This window comes from Archocentrus centrarchus, chromosome 24, assembly GCF_007364275.1.
Source record: "Archocentrus centrarchus isolate MPI-CPG fArcCen1 chromosome 24, fArcCen1, whole genome shotgun sequence".
NCBI lineage: Eukaryota > Metazoa > Chordata > Actinopteri > Cichliformes > Cichlidae > Archocentrus > Archocentrus centrarchus.
Window position 1 is genome coordinate 18,287,976 of NC_044369.1, and position 21,131 is coordinate 18,309,106.

A 21,131-nucleotide genomic window follows, 5' to 3' on the forward strand; every position below is an offset into this window, starting at 1 on the left:
TTTCCCTGTAAACCCTTGTGTAGGAAAATCCCAGTAGATCAGTAGATCAGCAGTTTCTTAAATACTCAGACCAACAACCATGTCACTTCTTCTGCTACACACTTCCGTGCAGTAGGTGGCACCTCTAAGCCAGTCAACTAATCTCCAGTAAACCTAGAAGAAGAAGAAGAACGTCCGCAGGAATACAAGCGGTTCACTTCCTGTATTAATATTTTCACGCTTCCATAAATGTGTTCGTCTGTCAGCCAGAGGTGAACATGGCAGAGGTCTCGGAGAGGACACTACAAGTCGCTGTTGTGGTTTCCTTCGCTGCCGGCTTCTTTGCGGGGTGGCAGGCTAACAGAATGAGGAGAAGGTTTCTGGACTGGAGGAAAAAACGACTCCAGGACAAGCTGTCAGAAACACAGAAGAAGCTGGATTTGGCTTGAATGGTAATGTCATCGCTGATCTTTCTTTTTAGTGAGTCTGTAACTGAATTAGAGGAACAAATCGTAGATATCGATTAGTAAGTCCTTGAGTGGACAGAATGAATGTTTATTCTTGGTTTGGATAACTTAAGTTCGCTATATAATTCATTTGTATCCATTCATGTTCATTTAGTTCAATGTGTAAAATTAGCTCTGTCTTCTCTCATTTTCTTTTCTTTTTTTTTTAAATATACTTTTTCATGTCAGGTGTGGGGCTGTCTGCGGTGTAAAGCTGTTATCCTGGGTGGGTGTGCTACACCATGTCTGTGACTGTGGGAAGGAGATCTCAAGATGACGCACCTGTGTGCTGCACTACCTGCATTTGTCTGCCACACCTTGCAATTTAACCAGCTCCATGGAAGTGGAAGCAGCAGCATTTTCTCTGCTAACAGACAGTATGCGAGGAGTTGTGGACCTGGCGCCAGTGGTCTTCTGTTCCAGTGTTTCATCTCTGTATTTTTGTCAAATCAGGTCAAATAAATGTTTCTTCTTTTCTATGTTGAAAGCCATTATTCCACACTGATGTTTCACATGTCAGGACTTCTGATAATGTGGCAATATATATATCATGGAAGTTCGCACTACGCTTTTTAAAGGTGACCCGAACACTATTACAACTAAAGGGGATTATCATGTGCTCCTGGAAGTGTACGTTCCCAATAAAAGGAAAAATCCACCCACCCACTGTTGCCTTCAGCCCAGTGAAATTTAACTGTTTTTTTTTTTTTAGAAAAAGTCAGTTTAATACGTGAGTGACTGCGCCATCTGCTGGACGAAAGACGAAAATCACCTCAGTGTTTTTGAATTTTAGTTCACATTGCCCACAACTCATCGAAGGGGCTCAAAGGAAAGAGGTTAAAATATAGTACTATGCAAAAGTCTTTAGATTTTGCTAAGAAAATGGGAAAAGGGTACAGCAATTTACTGGCAAAAACAGTTTGTACAATTCTAATGAGTTTGAAAGTTTTCTTGTCAAAATCTGCTGTCACTCTTCTGTGTTCATAATTCCATCAGTTTTGACAAGATCTCCAACACCACTGGCTTAAATGCAGCTGCAGTCAATGCCAGGGGTTCAGCCGTATTTTACACATGGCTGCAAACACTCACTGTCGTACCTCTCTCTTGACTTCCTCCGACAATTTGAACCAAAAATTTCAAATCACTCCACAAGACCTGTTTCTACTGATTTTTCAGTCCAGTTCTTGTGTAAATTAGCACGCTCCTGCTTTTTTTCCCTGTTTCCCTTGCCACCCTTCCACTGAGAACATTTCTGATGAGCTTTCAGTGGACAGTCGATGGGTCAACTGACGGACCAGATGCCTCTCTCAGGTCATGTGTCTTAAGGACACAACTTTCAGGTACTGTGCATCTGCTGTAGATAGTTTTTTAGGCCTGCCACTTCTTTTTTTTCCTTCTCCTCCACTTATCCAATTTCCTCATTTTTTAAGGACACACTGCAGACAGTTCTGAAATACGCCCAGTTTTCAGGTAATAGCTTTTTGGGAATCACCTCGTTGGTGCAAAAATACAATTTTATGCCTGTCAGACTGTGTTATCTTTGCCATTTTTCATAGATTCAACAAAAAAAAAATGGCAACAAATGATGTGCTTTTGCAACAGGCTGCTAGAGACAAAGTGCTTAAAGATACAATTTCAAATTGGTTCTTTGCTAAATTGTATGTTATGTGTAGACACAACAATGGTTCGTCCCTTTAGTTAGGTGCCTTTTTTATGATTGAATGATTCATAGCTCAATGTTAAGTAGCTTAACAAACACAAAAATATTCCTCTGAAAATGGTCAGGTTCAACAATGGGACTGAAAATGAAAATGAGTGAAAAAGCAGCCAATGTCCAAAGAAAAAAGACCTTCAGAAAACCTGGAGAAAATATTACTCAAGAGCACTGGCTGCTCGGAAGCAAAAGATAACATCACGAGGGTTGGCTCAAGAGTTTTTCACAGTACTGCAGCTATGATTTATTTGAAAATAATTAAGGGCTGGCAAACAGTGAGTAAGTGGCGCCATTAAATACACTGCTCAAAAAAATAAAGGGAACACTTAAACAACATAATATAACTCCAAGTAAATCAAACTTCTGTGAAATCAAACTGTCCACTTAGGAAGCAACACTGATTGACAATCAAGTTCACATGCCGTTGTGCAAGTGGAATAGACAACAGGCCGTAGGAGATCAACAACCCAGCAGCAGGAACGCTACCTCCGCCTTTGTGCAAGGAGGAACAGGAGGAGCACTGCCAGAGCCCTGCAAAATGACCTCCAGCAGGCCACAAATGTGCATGTGTCTGCACAAACGGTTAGAAACCGACTCCATGAGGATGGTATGAAGGCCTGACGTCCACAGATGGGGGTTGTGCTCACAGCCCAACACCATGCAGGACGCTTGGCATTTGCCAGAGAACACCAGGATTGGCAAATTCGCCACTGGCACCCTGTGCTCTTCACAGATGAAAGCAGGTTCACACTGAGCACATGTGACAGATGTGACAGAGTCTGGAGATGCCATGGAGAGCGCTCTGCTGCCTGCAACATCCTTCAGCATGACCGGTTTGGCAGTGGGTCAGTAATGGTGTGGGTTCTTTGGAGGGCCGCTCAGCCCTCCATGTGCTCGCCAGAGGTAGCATGACTGCCATTAGGTACCGAGATGAGATCCTCAGACCCCTTGTGCAACCATATGCTGGTGCGGTTGTCCCTGGGTTCCTCCAAATGCAGGACAGTGCTAGACCTTGTGTGGCTGGAGTGTGTCAGCAGTTCCTGCAAGACGAAGGCATTGAAGCTATGGACTGGCCTGCCCGTTCCCCAGACCTGAATCCAATTGGGCACATCTGGGACATCATGTCTCGCTCCATCCACCAACGTCACGTTGCACCACAGACTGTCCAGGAGTTGGCGGATGCTTTAGTCCAGGTCTGGGAGGAGATCCCTCAGAAGACCATCCACCACCTCATCAGGCATTGTAGGGAGGCCATACAGGCACGTGGAGGCCACACACAATACTGAGCCTCTCTGACTTGTTTTAAGGACATTACATCAAAGTTGGATCAGCCTGTAGTGTGTTTTTCCGCTTTAATTTTGTGTGTGACTCCAAATCCAGGCCTCCGTTGGTCAATAAATTTGATTTCCATTGATGATTTTTGTGTGATTTTGTTGTCAGCACATTCAACTTTGTACAGAACAAAGTATTCAATGAGAGTATTTCATTCAGATCCAGGATGTGTTATTTGAGTGTTCCCTTTATTTTTTTTTTGAGCAGTGTATGATGCTAAAAAAACTAAATGCTGCTAGTCTAGCCTTAACTGTGGGGGACACTTAAATCAGGAACCTCCATTACTTCTTTTGTTTACTTTGACATTAACATTAGTTAACTTAGCCAGCAGAACAGCCTAGCAGTTTTGGGGGGTGTCAGATTATTTATGACATAATAGTGATGAACACTGGTGAAAGCAGCCCCCTAAATATTTTTGCCTAGGGCCCCACCAGACTCAAGAATCACTAGTGCTCATATATCTACACAATGCAAGCACTGCTTTGATTTTACTGACTAATTTTGTAATGGAAACGTTTTTTTCTTGCTCTGCGATTTCTTTCCTTTTATTTGATGCTAGTCGTGTATCCATAGATCACTCATAGAAAAGATGCAGGAGTCCAGGGTTTTTCCTGGATAGAGGAATCAAAATCGACTTGAATTTAAATAGTAGTTCCTAGTTCAATGGATCATGTGAAGCACTTTAGACTACAAGCCTTTACCCTGTACGCTTTAAGGGATTTATCTAGCTTGCATCCATGGCTTTGATAGAAATCTAAAGGGAAATACAGAACTGGGAACAATACCAATGTCTATGCTTTATGGTTCTATATCACAGTTACTAAAACTAGTTATCCAAAACTATGAACATTAATGAGACATTATGATTTATAGGCCTAAATTAGACACAATTTGTCATTTTTTACAATTGTGATGTCAACCTATTGTGCTCAAGTGTCCCTGAATGCATGAAAACTGGAGCCAGTAAAACCAACTCCAGCCTGGTAAACACGAGTATCCTCAAAAAGAAGAAAAAAAAAATTAACAAATAAATAATTATTTCTAAATACACATTTCCATCCTGGATGTTTACTTGATGTTCCTTTCATTGGCCTGAAGTTGTGCACCCTCACAGCTTATCTATAGGTGGTGCTAGTGATCTTTGATGGTTCACCCTTACAAATCAAGTTTTTGCCTGCAGCATTCCAGTCACTGGCTCTGAAATTAGATCTTGTGAGCAGATCTCTCTTTTTCATCATCACCAGTCTAGCGGGCCTATTACTATGTCTCAACAAGCTTTTGGCAAGACTTTAAAAAGTCCTTTTTTCCTGAAGCACTTCATCAGTGGCTTGATGAGAAAGAAGGTGGAGGGGATACTGAAGGGGGATCAGGAGAGGTTAAGCTGACAGATAAATGTTTTTTAAAAAGTGTTCTTTGAGCTTCAACTCTTCGATGCAGAATTTGGATGTGTTGGTTTATTTATCTGTCTTATACAGGGCTGAGGAAAAAGTGAAAAACATCAAAATGCTTTTGAATCTGTCAGTGCTCAGGATAAATTTCTTCGATGAGGACATTTTAAGCGATTCATGTTAACAGGGGTATAATTAATCGTAATTTCTAAGGTTGGCTTTTAATTAACTTAATTGCTTTAATTTACACTCTAACTCCAAATGTAAGGTTTGGGTCATATTCTATTATGTTAATGTGAAGCTTTTAAATTAAGTTGTGTGAAACTATTAAAACTTTCTGTAGAAATTATTATTATTTTAATTAGACCTGAACATATAAATGTCAATAAAAAACAGACTGCAATGATTTGAAAATCTCATAAACCCATATTTCATTCACAGTAGAACATAGAAAACATATCTGTCCATATATATATATATATATATATATATATATATATATGCTCTAAAACAACCTGTATGCACCTTTTAGCGTTGATGGTGCCTTTCCAGATGTTCAGGTGGCCAAGTCAATAGGTGCTGATACAGTCCCAGGCCATCAGAGATGCAGGCTTTTAAGTGCTGATAACAAAGCAGATGGTCCCTCTCCATGTTTTACAAAAATAATTGGAAATTTTCTTTAATCTGATCACAGAACAGTTTTCCACTTTGCCTCAGTCCACTATAAGTGAGCTTAGGCCCAGAGAAGATGGCAACATTTCTGGATCATGTTCACCTGTGGCTTCTTCTTTGCATGATAGAGCTTTAACTGCATCTGTGGACGGCACCGTGAACTGTGCTCACAGACAGTGATTTCTGGAAGTGTCCCTGAATTCATGCTATGATTTCCATGAAGGAATCATGTCTGTTTTTAATGCCTGAGGGCCCAGCAATCACAGATATCCTATACTGATTTTTGGCCTTGTCCCTTGTGCACAGAGATTCCTCCAGATTCCCCGAATCTTCTGATGATATTAGGTGCTGCAGATGATGAGATATTTCAGTGTTTTCTGACCTGTTGCTACTGAACCTAATTAGTAGCCAAATGTTCCTCCAGCTGTTTCTTTTTAGTACCACTTGTGTTTCCTGCCTGTTGTGTCCCTGTCCTGACTTTCTGGAGATGTGTTGCTGCCATCAAATTCAAAATCATCTAATATTTTTTTAAATGGTACATTTCTCAGTTCAAACACTTGATTCTGTTCTGTTGTGAATAAAATATGGCTTTATGAGGTTTGCAAATCACTGCATTCTGTTAAATTTACATTTTACACAGCTTTCCAGCATTTTTGGAACTGGGGTTGTAAATACATGAAATACACAGCTGACTGTGGCTGAATTAAGTGATCTAGTTGGATAACACAGTCATTGCCTTTACAAATACACACTGTTTTGTTTTAGTTTGACTGACTTTCAATTTATGTTCACTGAATGCTAGAGCCTTGTTGTTAAGGGGACAAAAGAGAGATGACAAGTTAGCAGGAATTAAAAAGTGTGAGACACTGTAATGACAAATGGAGAGGAAAATGAGTGTCATGGGAGAAGAAGTGTGTGGCAGTATTATTTCTTTATTTCTTTTTTTTTGGGGGGGGGGGGGGGGGGGGGTATTCTACAGAGGGTGTTATTGGCTCTCTTTGTCTAATGGTGTGGCTAAATTGTGATGAATAGCTTTCTGGAGTGTAGTGTGTGTGTGTGTGTGTGTGTGTGTGTCTGTCTGTCTGTGTAGACGGTGACTGTGTATTCCTTGTTTATTCTGTAGCGAGCTGTGCGTGACTGTGTGCAGCAGCAGTGCTGGCGTGTATAGTAGGGAAGTATTTTCAGAGAAGACCAGAGGGTTTAGTGAGCAGAGGAGATGAAGAAGTACGAAGTGAGAAAAAGGGACTGAATGAATTCACACTGACCGCTATGATTGATTTTATTTTCCTAATTGGCAGGTAGCCCTTACAGCCTATATCCTTCGTCCATATAGGGTGCGCTCACTGAGTGTCATGTTTAATAAGCTTCCTGATTGGCTTTCTGGTTGTGTGATTGTGCCCTCTGGCTATCAGGAGACTGCAAAACAAGGAGAGGAGAAGAGAGGGAAAAATAAAAAAGAAGACCAAAAAATGTGGACGGGTAAAAGAAATAATAAACGGCCTCCTTTGTGGTGCATTTAGAAAAAAAGCCGAGTCTACAGCCGTGCCAGAGCAGCTGCACTTATGTCACATTTGTGTCATGTGGGAGGAAAGGTAATGAGGAGAAAGACTTGTTTACAGCTTGTGGACTTTAGCGTGACGGCACCTGCCAGTCTTCTTGTGTCTTCTGCTTCTCACCCATCACTGGAGATTTATTCAATAAGCAGCGACAGAACAAGGCAAAAAGACACAAAGCGTTAGCCACATTTCTTCAGAGCTCGCAATATGAAAAAAAGTGCAATAATCTTTTTTAAAAATAATGCTATTTTTCAATGTAGCACATTTATTTATTAGATGTCAGAGTTTAACAGCCTTCAGCAACAGACTATGCCATTACTGTTTAGGTAAAAGTAGATAAGTCTATTCTTTAAGCTCAGTGTTTGTCAGTGCTGACATTTAGCACTTCTAACCTTTGCCAAGTTAACTGACCAATTCAGCATGAGTAATTAAAATGATAGAACATTTTTAAAAATCCATTTTCACCCTTTAAGCTGATGAGTGCTACAAAACCTGAAACGTTTTCATTCATTTATTATCTCATCTTCACCTTTACAACTGTCACATGTTTAAAGGTCTTCCACAGAATGAAATGCTGTAAGAAATTTTCTGTGTGTGTGTGTTCTTTTTTTCTTTCATTCATCGTGGGCAAAAAGGTGTGCATTTGGATGCAAATGAACAGAAAAAAACAAAACACCCTTTTTCATATATATATATATATATATATATATTTTTTAAAAAGCTCATAAAAATATAAATGCTGCATGAGCACATACAAACGCGAACAAACACCTGAGCTGCCAGGCTTTGCCGAGCTTTAATCCAATACACCTCACACACCAGTGAGTGTTTGCATGTTTATGAATGACTAGGGCCATGTCTCAGATAAATACTCACGCTGTGCGTTGGATGCTGCAAAGATTTCCATTTAAATTGTGATGCGATTATGTCTCACTTTATTTGATCAAGGCTTATTTGGTAACATGCTCTCCAGAAGGCTTTTATGTAAAGGGAGATAGCGGCAGTATCTCCATCCTGTTTGACAGGAGAGAAATGACTGTGCGCAGGGAGATTTCATACATCACATTCTGCAAATGCCTTAAGAGTTTAAGCCATAAAAACAAATTGCCACTAATATATTTATTTATCTCAGATATCAAGTACAGTACTGTCCCCCCCACCACATTTGTAGTTTTTTTCTTTCTTTTCACAGGCTTTGTGAACTGTAACTAATGTCTTTATCCACATAAAGATAGCTTTTATAAATAATAATAATCGAATATTATGCTGCATTTATTTGGTGTTTTGGTCCAAATTTGCTTACATTTTTCAGCATTTTGCTCATTCATTATGAGTGCCTCCATGTCACTCATTTAGCAAGACCCTGAATGAAGTGCAATCATGGAGTCAGTAGAAATCTTTTTTAATATATGAAACACTTTTGCAACACTAATACAGTCTTTCATGATTGAATAAGTAGCCAATAAAAACAACAGTTGGATTTATGATAAATAAAACTGGTGTATGTCCTTCTCTAGCACAGCACTTGTTTTTTATGTCAACAATTTGTAAGGACGTTATTAAAAATAGCTCGTTATTGTGTATTCAGATGAAGAAAACTGAATATTTCACCTTGTAACTGCTTTGCAGATGAACCATTTATTTATTTGGCACTGTACTCCAGCAGCTGCACAGATATTAACTGTAAAACTAGTTAGCACTGACCTTGTTTGGCAGTGTGTTTGTTGTGTTTGTGTGCCAGCTCAGCGTCTTGTCTCTGTTTGTGTAGATGCCACAGCATTGCCAGCACTGAGGGAACTTGTGTCTATTAATGTCTTTCTGTGTGCACATCATGACTGTGATGTGTATGTGTGGCACCTGGGTGTAGATAGAGGTAGAGAAATAGATGCCCCCCCATTTAATTTTTACTCTATAAAAAGGACACATTTGCTTGGGACAAATACTATTGCTCTTTTTGTTACTGTCAAATCATCTAAATGTGTGTTTTGGGTTGATATGTAGTTCCGCCAGCAGGGGGTGCTTGGTGCCTAACGCATTAGCAGCTGACGGCCAGAAGAAGAAGGCTAGTCAGTTGTAATGGCAGACTTTACAGCGAGTGCGCTCCGAGAGTAAACCTTTCTCTGTATTTCCACAGGTAAGCTGGTTGTAAACAACACTTAAATGATAGACAACAGTAGCAATAGATCATAAATGCCCAGTAGTGTCAAAGAGATCGAGCTAAAGAGTAGATCTTAAGGTTTGTGTCTGGTAGGATCAAATCGCCACACTGTTATTGTAGAATGGCGGATGCGCGTCCGTGGCGACCGCGGCGATTAATCAGACGAGTGTTTGTTTGTGAAAGCTAAAATGATGAGAGTAAACTGTCAAAGGAAGCAGATGTCTAGCACAGAAGCACGAGTGGCTGGCGAAGAGTATATTGGACAGAGTGAGTGTGTCAGGATAATGAGATGACATCAGAGCTAAGTGTAGAGCTAAGCTAAAGCACCAAGTGGGGGCTGTGTAGTAGTACAGACCCAGTTACTGAGTCGTGATTAAAGTCTATGGACTCTATATGCTTGTTATGTGTTTTAAAGCAAGGATTTATATTTTGTTTGTGTTTGCTAAAGTTTAACATGCCTGAAGTTTGTTTTAAGAAGAGTTAATACAATATAACAGTGTGTTTTGAGTTCTTAAAATAATTTGTTTATTATGTGAATTTATAAAGTTATGTGTAAAACTGTGGCTACAGATACACCAGTATGGTGATCAGAGAGACTGTCCAGAAGTAATATGGTTTGTGTTTAACAGTATTACTGTAACATGTTATGCATAAGAAGCTGACAGCAGAAGAAGAAGGCTAGTCAGTTGTAATGGCAGACTTTACAGCGAGTGCGCTCCGAGAGTAAACCTTTCTCTGTATTTCCACAGTGTCTGGAAAAAAAATAAATATGTTGCACGGGATCTGACTAGGCCCATCATTTCCGTCTGTGCTACATATTTTGGCGAGCCAGCCAGGAGGTGGCGCTAGTGAGTCACAACACCACCAGCCGCCCCTCCTTCCCAAGAGACGAACCTCCCTCAATCAGTCAAAGATGGAAAAGGTGCAACCTCTGCGAGACCAAGTGAGTGCAGCTTTGTGGCAGCTGGAGAGAGAGCCTCTCGTGGACGTCTGCAGGCGATTGAAATGTTCCGGCTTAGACAGCGGAGGCCTTCCCAGCCAAACCAAGAGGACACTCATCAAGATGGCAGAAGGCGTGTTTGATGAGATTGAGGAAGCTCAAGAAGTGGATGAAGTGGAACAGTTCTACACAGACATAGCCACATACATCCAGAGTTTAAGTGGAAATGAGTGTCAGTCATCTGAGAAACCCCTATCAGAGGAGTCTGTGCCAAAGAAAGACCCTGAGAATGTCAGGTTGTGCGCCACTCCACTGAAGACTACAGATTCTCCACCCAAAACCCAGCCAGAGCCAACACGAACTCTGCAAGAGGTAACCTTGAGGAGGGAGTTTAAAATCTGTGGGCAGATTGGAGAGCAGGGACAGAGGGATAAATTATCCTATCTCAGCTTAGTCCGCCAAATTGAAATGGGGGTTGAGAGAGGACACTCAGAGGCTGAAGTAGTTGAAGCAGTAATCAGGGCTATTACCCCAGGAATGCCTCTAAGAGATATGCTGGAGATAAAGCGTGGGCTGACCCTCAGTAAAATGCTCACTATATTAAAGGGTCACTACAAGGTAGACAGTCCCACAGAACTTTACCATCAGCTCCTCAACATCTCCCAAGAGCCCAGAGAAACTGCCCTAAATTTTGTATTTCGTGCCATTGAGCTAAAAGATAAACTGTTATGGAAGGTAGCAAACGAAGAGACTGATGAACTGTACAGCAGAGCCACCATCCAGCGCAAGTTTCTACGTTCTATTGAAACCGGGTTGCTCAGTGATTCAATAAAGTATCAGTTACTTCCTCTTCTTCACAACATAAGCATAACAGATGAAGAACTGATAGAGAGAGTCAACGAAGCTTCAAAGTTGGAAGGTGAAAGACTTGAGAAACGTAAAAGGTCAACTGCAGCCAAGATTCCCAAGGTGCAAGAGCTCCAAACAGAATGCCAGGTCACTCCGACGTCCACTCAGAGCTCCACCGTGTCCAAAGATTCTCTTACTGCAGTGGCTGTGAAGACAGTTAAAGGGAAAGAGACTAAGTCGGACAGCCCGAACACACAGCAGATTATAGAAGAGCTGCGCAAAGAAATGAAACAGATGTTTGCGGCTGCTCTGGAAACCAGTTCACGCCCTATGCAACCAAAACAGCGAGAGAGAGGCTGTAGAAAGTGCAGAGAAGAAGGAAAAGGAGAAAACTGTTCGCACTGTTTCAAATGTGGGCGAGAGGGCCACTACTCTCGTGGATGCCGAACACCAAGACAGCCGTCGGGAAACGGAGAGGGACTGCTGAGATGGGACCATCAGTAGTCCAAAACCACGTGTCCCAAAACAAACAGTCGAGACCAGCACCAGCCCCGAAGGAGACACCTAGTGCCTCATCAGCAGTAACTGAAGTTCACTACCTTCCCCCCCGACGTCAGTCACGTTTGGTGAGTCTGGTAGGAAGAAGATGCATGGTGAACTGTTTCATGGACAATCATTCAGTCAAAGCATTGTGGGATACAGGTGCACAGTCCAGCATAGTGAATGACACCTGGCGGCGAAACAATCTTCCCCACACAGTTATTCGGCCCATTTCAGAACTGTTAGAGGATGAGACGCTGACAGTTTTTGCCGCTAATGACACGCCCATCCCCTACATTGGCTGGATAGAAGTCAATTTCAGACTAGATAATGACTCTTCCCAAGTAAATAATCTACAAGTCCCGATATTAGTATCAAGTGACCCAGCTGTAGCCAGTGACCCCATCATTGGCTATAATGTTATAGAGGCTATTGTCAACAAGAAAGATGGAAGTACAAAAGATGGAAGGAAACAGCTTGCACACAAAGTGAGTAAAGCCTTTGAAATAACTGTGAAAACGGCACACAACATGGTCAAGCTGGTACAGAACAGCAGCAAAGATTCAGAGACTGGTGTGGTATGTACAGGAGTCAAGAGAGTGCCCTTACCAGCTAACCAAGTCACAGTAGTCTACCTGCGGGCACATGTTAGTCCACAAGCCAGAGGTCAACACATGCTCTTCTCACCAGATATGCCAGACCCACCACCCGAGGGCATAATTTATCATGAGGTACTTCTACAAATCCCAGAGAGAAAAGTGCCATATGTGCCCATCCCAGTGACTAACACAACAAGCCACACCACCTACTTGGAGAGCCGTAAGGTGATTGGACACCTCGAGCCAGTTAAGACAGTCTATGCAGCAACCGTGGAGACAAAGGTAAATGAACTGACACAAGAACCCAAAAGCAGTGCAGCGCTCAAGTCACCTGAGCCAGAGAACGTGTATGGAAACAGGCCAGAGTCATGGGACCCACCTGTTGATCTCCAGCACCTAAGTCCAGGTCAGCAGGCAGCGGTAAGAGAGGTGCTGAGAGAGGAATGTGAGGCTTTTGCATTTGATAGCGATGATGTGGGCCAGATACCATCTCTGAGGATGCACATCACCCTCCATGATCCAAGCCCAGTGCAAAAGACCTACATGTCTGTCCCAAAGCCCCTGCACAAAGAGGTGAAGGAGTATTTGCAAGACCTGCTTAACAAAGGCTGGATCACACCATCACGATCCCCCTACTCATCACCTGTGGTGTGTGTCCGGAAAAAGGATGGTAGTCTCCGCCTCTGCTGTGACTTCAGAGAGCTCAATCGCAAGTCAGTTCCAGACCGCCACCCGATACCCAGGATTCAGGACATGTTGGATGTGCTGGGTGGGAGCTCATGGTTCTCAGTTTTGGACCAAGGAAAGGCGTACCACCAGGGTTTCCTGGATGAGGAAAGCCGCCCGTTGACAGCCTTCATCACACCCTGGGGGCTTTATGAATGGGTGCGCATCCCTTTTGGGCTGAGCTCCGCACCTGCAGAGTTCCAGAGGAGCATGGAACATTGTTTGGCTGGCCTCAGAGACACTATCTGCCTCCCATACCTGGACGACAATCTTGTGCACAGCGATAGTTTCGAGAACCACCTAGAGCACATCCGCCTTGTCCTCCAGCGGTACAAGGAGCATGGTGTTAAGTTGACCCCGAAGAAGTGTGAACTGTTTAAGTCAAGTGTAAAGTTTCTGGGTCGGTTGGTAACAGGAGAAGGCTATACCATGGACCCAGCGGAGTTGGCTCCAGTAAGGGCTCTAAAGGAGAAGACACCTGCCACTGTTGGAGAAGTACGTCAGATGCTTGGTTTTCTGTCTTATTATAGACCCTTCATCCCCAACTTCTCTCGTGTGGCCCAGCCACTGTACAGCCTGCTTAGTCCGCCAGCCCCTGAAACCAACTCTACAGCCTCACCAGCAGATAAGCACAAAGGAGGAGAGAAGAAAAATAGAGGCCACTTACCTTCACGCACACCTGTCCAGTGGACCAGCTCCCACCAGGAAATACTGAGTCAGCTTGTAGACGCTCTTACACGGCCTCCTGTCCTCGGATACCCTGATTTCACCCAGCCCTTCGTGTTACACTGTGATGCTTCACAAGTTGGTTTGGGTGCTGTGTTATACCAGCGACAGGAAGGAAAAATGAGAGTGATAGGCTATGGCTCCCGCACCCTAAGTCCAGCAGAGAAAAAGTACCACCTGCACTCTGGCAAATTGGAGTTTTTGGCGCTGAAGTGGGCCATTTGTGAACGTTTCCGGGATTACTTGTATCATGCCCCATCCTTTGTGGTATACACAGACAACAACCCGCTGACGTATGTGCTCACTACTGCAAAACTCAATGCCACAGGCCACAGATGGGTTGCAGAGTTGGCTGATTATAACTTCACCATACGTTATCGTCCAGGCAAGACCAACACCGATGCAGATGGGCTGTCGCGGATGCCGCTGGACATAGACGACTACATGAGTCACTGCACAGTGGAGGTCAGTCAAGAAGTATTAAGTGCATCCATAGAAGTGGTGGCAATAGAAAAGAACGACCCCTGCCAAGGCATTGGAGTCGTCCAGGCCAGTGCTCTTGAGCTGGTAAAAGACCAGAACAGCAATCAGCCTTTTACCCCAGAACAGATCCGCAGAGCACAACAGGAAGATGAAGTCCTGGCAAGAGTCCTCTGGTACAAGTCCCAGAACCAAAGACCGAGGAGAATTGAGGTGAAAGCAGAACCACCTGCTGTAGCTACACTACTTAAGCAGTGGTTAAAGCTTCAGGTAGACCGAGATGGCATTCTGCGCCGGTATACTTCTCGTCGAGAGCAGTTGCTGATCCCCAAATCTTATCGTCCATTGGTCTTTAAGGAACTGCACCAAGAGATGGGCCACTTAGGAGTGGAAAGGACATTAGACCTCATTCGAGAAAGGTTCTACTGGCCTCAGATGAGTAAAGACGTGGAACACTTTGTCACCAAAGAATGCGAATGCCTCAAGAAGAAGAAGCCGAGTAAGCAGACCCGTGCACCTCTGACACCGATCCATACTACCTACCCATTCCAGCTTGTGTCTATAGACTTCCTGCACCTGGAAAAGTGCAAGAACGGATATGAGTACATATTGGTCATCATGGATCACTTCACGAGGTTTGCCCAGGCTTATGCTACAAAGAACAAGGCAGCTAAAACAGTCGCTGACAAGCTCTTCAACGACTTTGCGCTCAAGTTTGGTTTCCCAACCAAATTGCATCACGACTTGGGCAAAGAGTTTGACAACAAGCTGATGGCAAGGTTAAAGGAACTGTCTGGCATCCAGGGCTCACACACGACACCCTACCATCCACAGGGTAACGGTCAAGTGGAAAGATTCAACCGAACCCTATTGTCCATGCTACGTACCCTGGAGGACAAGGAAAAAGATGATTGGAAAGAGTCGCTAGCGAAAGTTGTACATGCGTACAATTGTACAAAGAGCGAGGCAACAGGCTACGCACCCTATCACCTGATCTTCGGACGTTCACCACGCTTGCCCATTGATCTGCTGTTTAGTCTAAAGAAGGATGAAAGTCATCTTGATTATGATGACTATGTGGACTGCTGGAAGAAGAGAATGCAGGAGGCATATGCAATTGCTGCCAGGACTGCTAATAAAGAGGCAGCTCGAGGAAAGGCCTATTATGACAAGAAAGTTCAAGGGAGAGATCTTCAACCCGGTGATAGAGTGCTCCTCCGGAACCTCACTCCTAGGGGTGGCCCAGGGAAGATCCAGTCCTACTGGGAGAACCACGTCTACAAAGTGAAGGAGAGGAAAGCTGATGACAATCCTGTCTACCAGATCAGTCCTGAAAACGGTAAAGGAAGAGATAAGGTAGTGCACAGGAACCTCCTGCTCCTGTGTGACTTCCTTCCCCTTGAAACAACGCCAGCGAAGACTGTTCATCTGCAGAGAGACTCTCAGACTGTTACAAGGAGAAGGTCACCACCAGCACATGGACCACAGCAGCAGCCAGAGGACAGCGACACTTCAGATGACGACTACAGTGGTACCTATCAGGGGTACCTCAGACCCGCTCCAGGGAGAACACAGAGGCACACTTCACTAAACCTCTTGGTGGAACCCTTCCAGCCTCAACGAAGTCATCAGGAAACAGCAGAGTTGCCACCGCAGAGTGACAAGGATGTATCCCTGCAGGTCGGAGTCCCTCAACAAAGTCGTCAGGAAGCAGAGGAGTTGCCACTGCAGAGTGACAAGGATGCATCCATGCAGATCGGAGTCCCTGAACCTGACCTTGACAGGTTGGGGAGTGGTGAGTCAGAGACAGATGTTCCAGCTGGAGTTGGAGGTGAGACAGAGACTGTAAGACAGCGGCCTCACCGATCAAGACAACAGCCAACGATGCTGAGTTATGACACGTTAGGTCAGCCGACTTTGGTTCAAAGACACTGTAAGATAATTAAGACTCAGGCTATTGAGACAAGGGCCTTTTGGAGACCCTGGGCTGTTGGACTGTGTTAAAGACACTATTGACTTTGTGATTTGAACTGAAATGTCAGGAGACATTTAATTTTGTGGGGGAGAGTGTGGCACCTGGGTGTAGATAGAGGTAGAGAAATAGATGCCCCCCCATTTAATTTTTACTCTATAAAAAGGACACATTTGCTTGGGACAAATACTATTGCTCTTTTTGTTACTGTCAAATCATCTAAATGTGTGTTTTGGGTTGATATGTAGTTCCGCCAGCAGGGGGTGCTTGGTGCCTAACGCATTAGCAGCTGACGGCCAGAAGAAGAAGGCTAGTCAGTTGTAATGGCAGACTTTACAGCGAGTGCGCTCCGAGAGTAAACCTTTCTCTGTATTTCCACAGGTAAGCTGGTTGTAAACAACACTTAAATGATAGACAACAGTAGCAATAGATCATAAATGCCCAGTAGTGTCAAAGAGATCGAGCTAAAGAGTAGATCTTAAGGTTTGTGTCTGGTAGGATCAAATCGCCACACTGTTATTGTAGAATGGCGGATGCGCGTCCGTGGCGACCGCGGCGATTAATCAGACGAGTGTTTGTTTGTGAAAGCTAAAATGATGAGAGTAAACTGTCAAAGGAAGCAGATGTCTAGCACAGAAGCACGAGGGGCTGGCGAAGAGTATATTGGACAGAGTGAGTGTGTCAGGATAATGAGATGACATCAGAGCTAAGTGTAGAGCTAAGCTAAAGCACCAAGTGGGGGCTGTGTAGTAGTACAGACCCAGTTACTGAGTCGTGATTAAAGTCTATGGACTCTATATGCTTGTTATGTGTTTTAAAGCAAGGATTTATATTTTGTTTGTGTTTGCTAAAGTTTAACATGCCTGAAGTTTGTTTTAAGAAGAGTTAATACAATATAACAGTGTGTTTTGAGTTCTTAAAATAATTTGTTTATTATGTGAATTTATAAAGTTATGTGTAAAACTGTGGCTACAGATACACCAGTATGGTGATCAGAGAGACTGTCCAGAAGTAATATGGTTTGTGTTTAACAGTATTACTGTAACATGTTATGCATAAGAAGCTGACAGCAGAAGAAGAAGGCTAGTCAGTTGTAATGGCAGACTTTACAGCGAGTGCGCTCCGAGAGTAAACCTTTCTCTGTATTTCCACAGTGTCTGGAAAAAAAATAAATATGTTGCACGGGATCTGACTAGGCCCATCATTTCCGTCTGTGCTACATATGCTTATAGTCATAACTATAAATTAATGCTGCCACTGTCTCAAGTGGCTCCACAGTAGCAGTGGTTTATGCATTTGCATGGTGAGCGAATGTTTGCTAGTTCAAGTCCAGCCGGGGGCACAAATCGCCTCTGGGGTTGAGTCAGGAAGCGCATCCAGTTTAAAATTCTGTCAAATCAAGCATGCGGGGCGCCTTGCTTTGGCAGCCCCTCGTGACAAGGGGGCAGCTGAAAGCAGTTTTATCTGAAAACTTAATCTAATAAACAGATTCTTAAAATCCAAGAGCTGAGGAACACCACACACACACGTCAGGCCCCTGAAGGTTCTTATCTATAACATATACTATGATGTCATCCTGTTGCCTAGCAATCACCAACCAATGGGCTAAAATGACCCATTTTTAGCATTCATGCATCTATTAGACCTTTTAAAAGCATGGTATCATTTTAATTTCTTGACAAAAAGATCTAATTTAGCAAATATTGAATGCAGTCATTTTTCATATTTCCAGATTGTGGTGTTTACAGTATCATTGTTGCATTATGTCATTTTACCCATTAACTTATGGAATCAGATTTACTGTATTTATCAATTGTAGCATGGGTATTTATGCTAGTGTAAAAAGTAATAATAACAACAATAATAATAATAACTTACATTTAACATACTAATTCTACTGGCCACTGCAGGGCAGCATAATAACCTGTAAAACACAGTGTGGACATGTTTAAAAAATCATGAAGTTAATACCTTGAAAAAGATTTGGTTTAATTAACGCATCAGGCTAAGACAAAAAAAGAATTTGAAATTTAGTTGCAAGTATGACCATCTGATGAAAGACCAGTATTCCCTTTCTGGCCTCTGCCATAGGCTGTAAATGAAAGATAACAGCAGCATTGTAATGAAGCTTAGGCGTAAGTTCATTAAGGAAGATCTGTTTTCACTCCTCTGTCTGTTTTCCTGGATATTTGGCTGCTAGTTTATTCTTCACATCACTTCTGCTTTTCCATGCAGTCAAACTCAAAGCTGACGTCATTGCTCTAGTCCATTTATCTTTCTGCCCGCATACTTCAAGCCAATCAGTCACTTTGCATACTTTAAATCTCACTGCTTACCTGTCATTCTTCCTTGCAGATTCAGTTGTGCAACCCACCTCCTCCCCCTCTTTATCCATCCATCTTTTTCATCACCACCACCAGCGTCTAGACTCCGGGGAATCCTGCCCTAATTCCTGTCATCGCTGGGATTCCGTTCTGATTTGATGGGCCATCAGAGTCTAACCGCCAAATAGATTAATTGAATTCTGTATATCAATAAATGTTCAACTTTTCCAAATGATCTCTCCTTACTGAAATACCACCTGCTGGCTTGTGGACTACCCTGAAACAGATCCTACTTTACAATTTTTTCTATTCTAAATGAAACTGTATTTATAAAATGCTTTCCATGGTTTATGTTTTCTTTCATTCTTCAGTCCAAACTTTGTTCCTTTCGTAACCTCAACCAAGTAGATCTACTGTCTAAACTAAACCAAAGAGCAAGTGAAAATGAAAACACGTTGTTTTAGATGGCAGGAAGGCAGGATGGTGGGAAGAGACAACAGGTATTGTTAGAGGTCTGGTTGTTTGAAATGAATCCTAGCAGTATCTATTTGTTTTCCTGTCAACCCACTGTTGACAGGAAAGTGTAGTTGAAATGGAAAGAGTGAAGTGGTCGTGGCACTCAAGGGTTAGACCTTCATTTCCCACTAGAAGTGCCCATATTAAATGGATGCACTCAAGATGCTCTAGTAAAAGCATTAAATGAATGACGGATGTTTTATTAAACTGTATATGGACTTGGTTCGAGTTGTCCGCCCATTCGCAGCCTCTCAGCTTTCTGTTTCAGTTCTGAATAAACTTGAACAATTTGGACACACTTGGACGGTTACTTGTTTACGCTTTAAAAAAAAAAAAAACCTCCATCTCTCCAACAATTATTTTACGTTTGTTTCAGAACGGCATTAGCGACAGCTAAACTAAATGAAAAAGCAGAGTATGAACCATATATTTTGTTCTATAAATTGATGAACCACAGTCGCCAACTGTTTTAGCTTGAGCATGCAAATCTTAGACTGCTCAATTCAATATGAACCCAGTCTATTGTTAATGACTCGGATCAGGGCTATATTTCACTCTGAGAGCAAACGTATTCATCTATGAAAGCCATTAGGCGCTGCATTCTTAAAATGATAGCAGGAAAAATACAGGTAAGATACAAATGCCAATGAAGGACACAATGTTTTGAGGCTGACTTCATGAAAAGCCGTGTCAATACAAACAGAGAGCATGACTTAGTTTGCTGAGCTGCTTCCACTCCAAGGCACCTGTTCTTCACTCCTGGGGTGTCAAATAATGCTGTTTTGTCAAAGCCGCTGGCCTGTCTCAGTTTTGTGCAGAGCATGACACAACAGTTTATGGCGTTGCTGAAACAGGTATGCCACTCTCAACCTGCTATTTTTTCATCATGCACGTTTACTGTTGTTAACACTGCAACTCCCATAGGCGGTCACTGTGACCACCATATATATATATATATATGTGTGTGTGTGTGTGTGTGTGTGTGTGTGTGTGTGTGTGTGTGTGTGTGTGTATGTGTGTGTGTGTGCAGTAAATAAATATAATTTATAATCAAAAAAAAAAAATCAAAGAATACATGGATCTGTGAGGTTACCAATGAACTAAAGGAACATCAATGCATGTCTGTGTAGATTCTCATCCAGATCAAATTTTTATTGATTACAAAAACATGATCAAACCACTGTCTCCTGATGACATCTGAGAACACTGCGTTATTTGACGATGAGAATATGTCAGTCCATAAATGATACTTTATGGAACAATCCCTAAAATAATGGCAAACTAACTATACACGCAAGTCTGTTGTGTGGACAGCTTGACAACAGCAGGTACTGTCCTTATGTACCCACAGCTGGCCAGAGACAGCGCGTCATCCAACTGCGGTTTAATTGAAATTAATGTGGTAGGATCTAAACACACTGATGCTCCCAGAGGAGAATGCATCACTTTTAATGTATTCAGTTTTCATTTTTGTGTCACATAACACATTTTTACACATCTGACAAAGACTCCTTTTTTGGGACTCAGACAGTAACCTCGGTTCAGCGACTGTCGGCCTGAAAAATTAGCCTTATAATGTGGCAAAGTGCATATGCAAGTGTGAAAGCTGGTGTTTCAGTATTGAGCGGGCACACACACACACACACACACACACACACACACACACACACACACACACACACACAGCTTCAAAAAGGCCAATGCACAAAGTCAGCTTGTCGGTGGAAACTGCTTATTCCAGCTGATGGAGTGTATAATTCCAGCACTGGAATAATAATGATGGTATTGTAATTCAGATGGATAGCAAAGAAATTAGATTCTGGGGCTTTTTGCATATTGTCATTATTGAGTTCTGCACTATTTTCTTCGTGAAAGTGAAATGAATTGAGAGATGGGATGGGTTTACATGTCTAACTTACTGATGCGACCCACAAGTCTCACCTTGCAGCAATTTGCGGCTCTGAAATGAATCTAAAGTGCATCGTAATTGTGTTCTAAAATGAAACAGTAACACACATGCAGATTTATGTACATGCACACTCTCAGAGTGAGCCTGTTGGTGTGCACCATGAGAATACATGGCTGCTATCATATTAAACAACGCGGCAATTACAATGAGAACAAACAGCATTTCTATCCAGCATTTCTCATAAT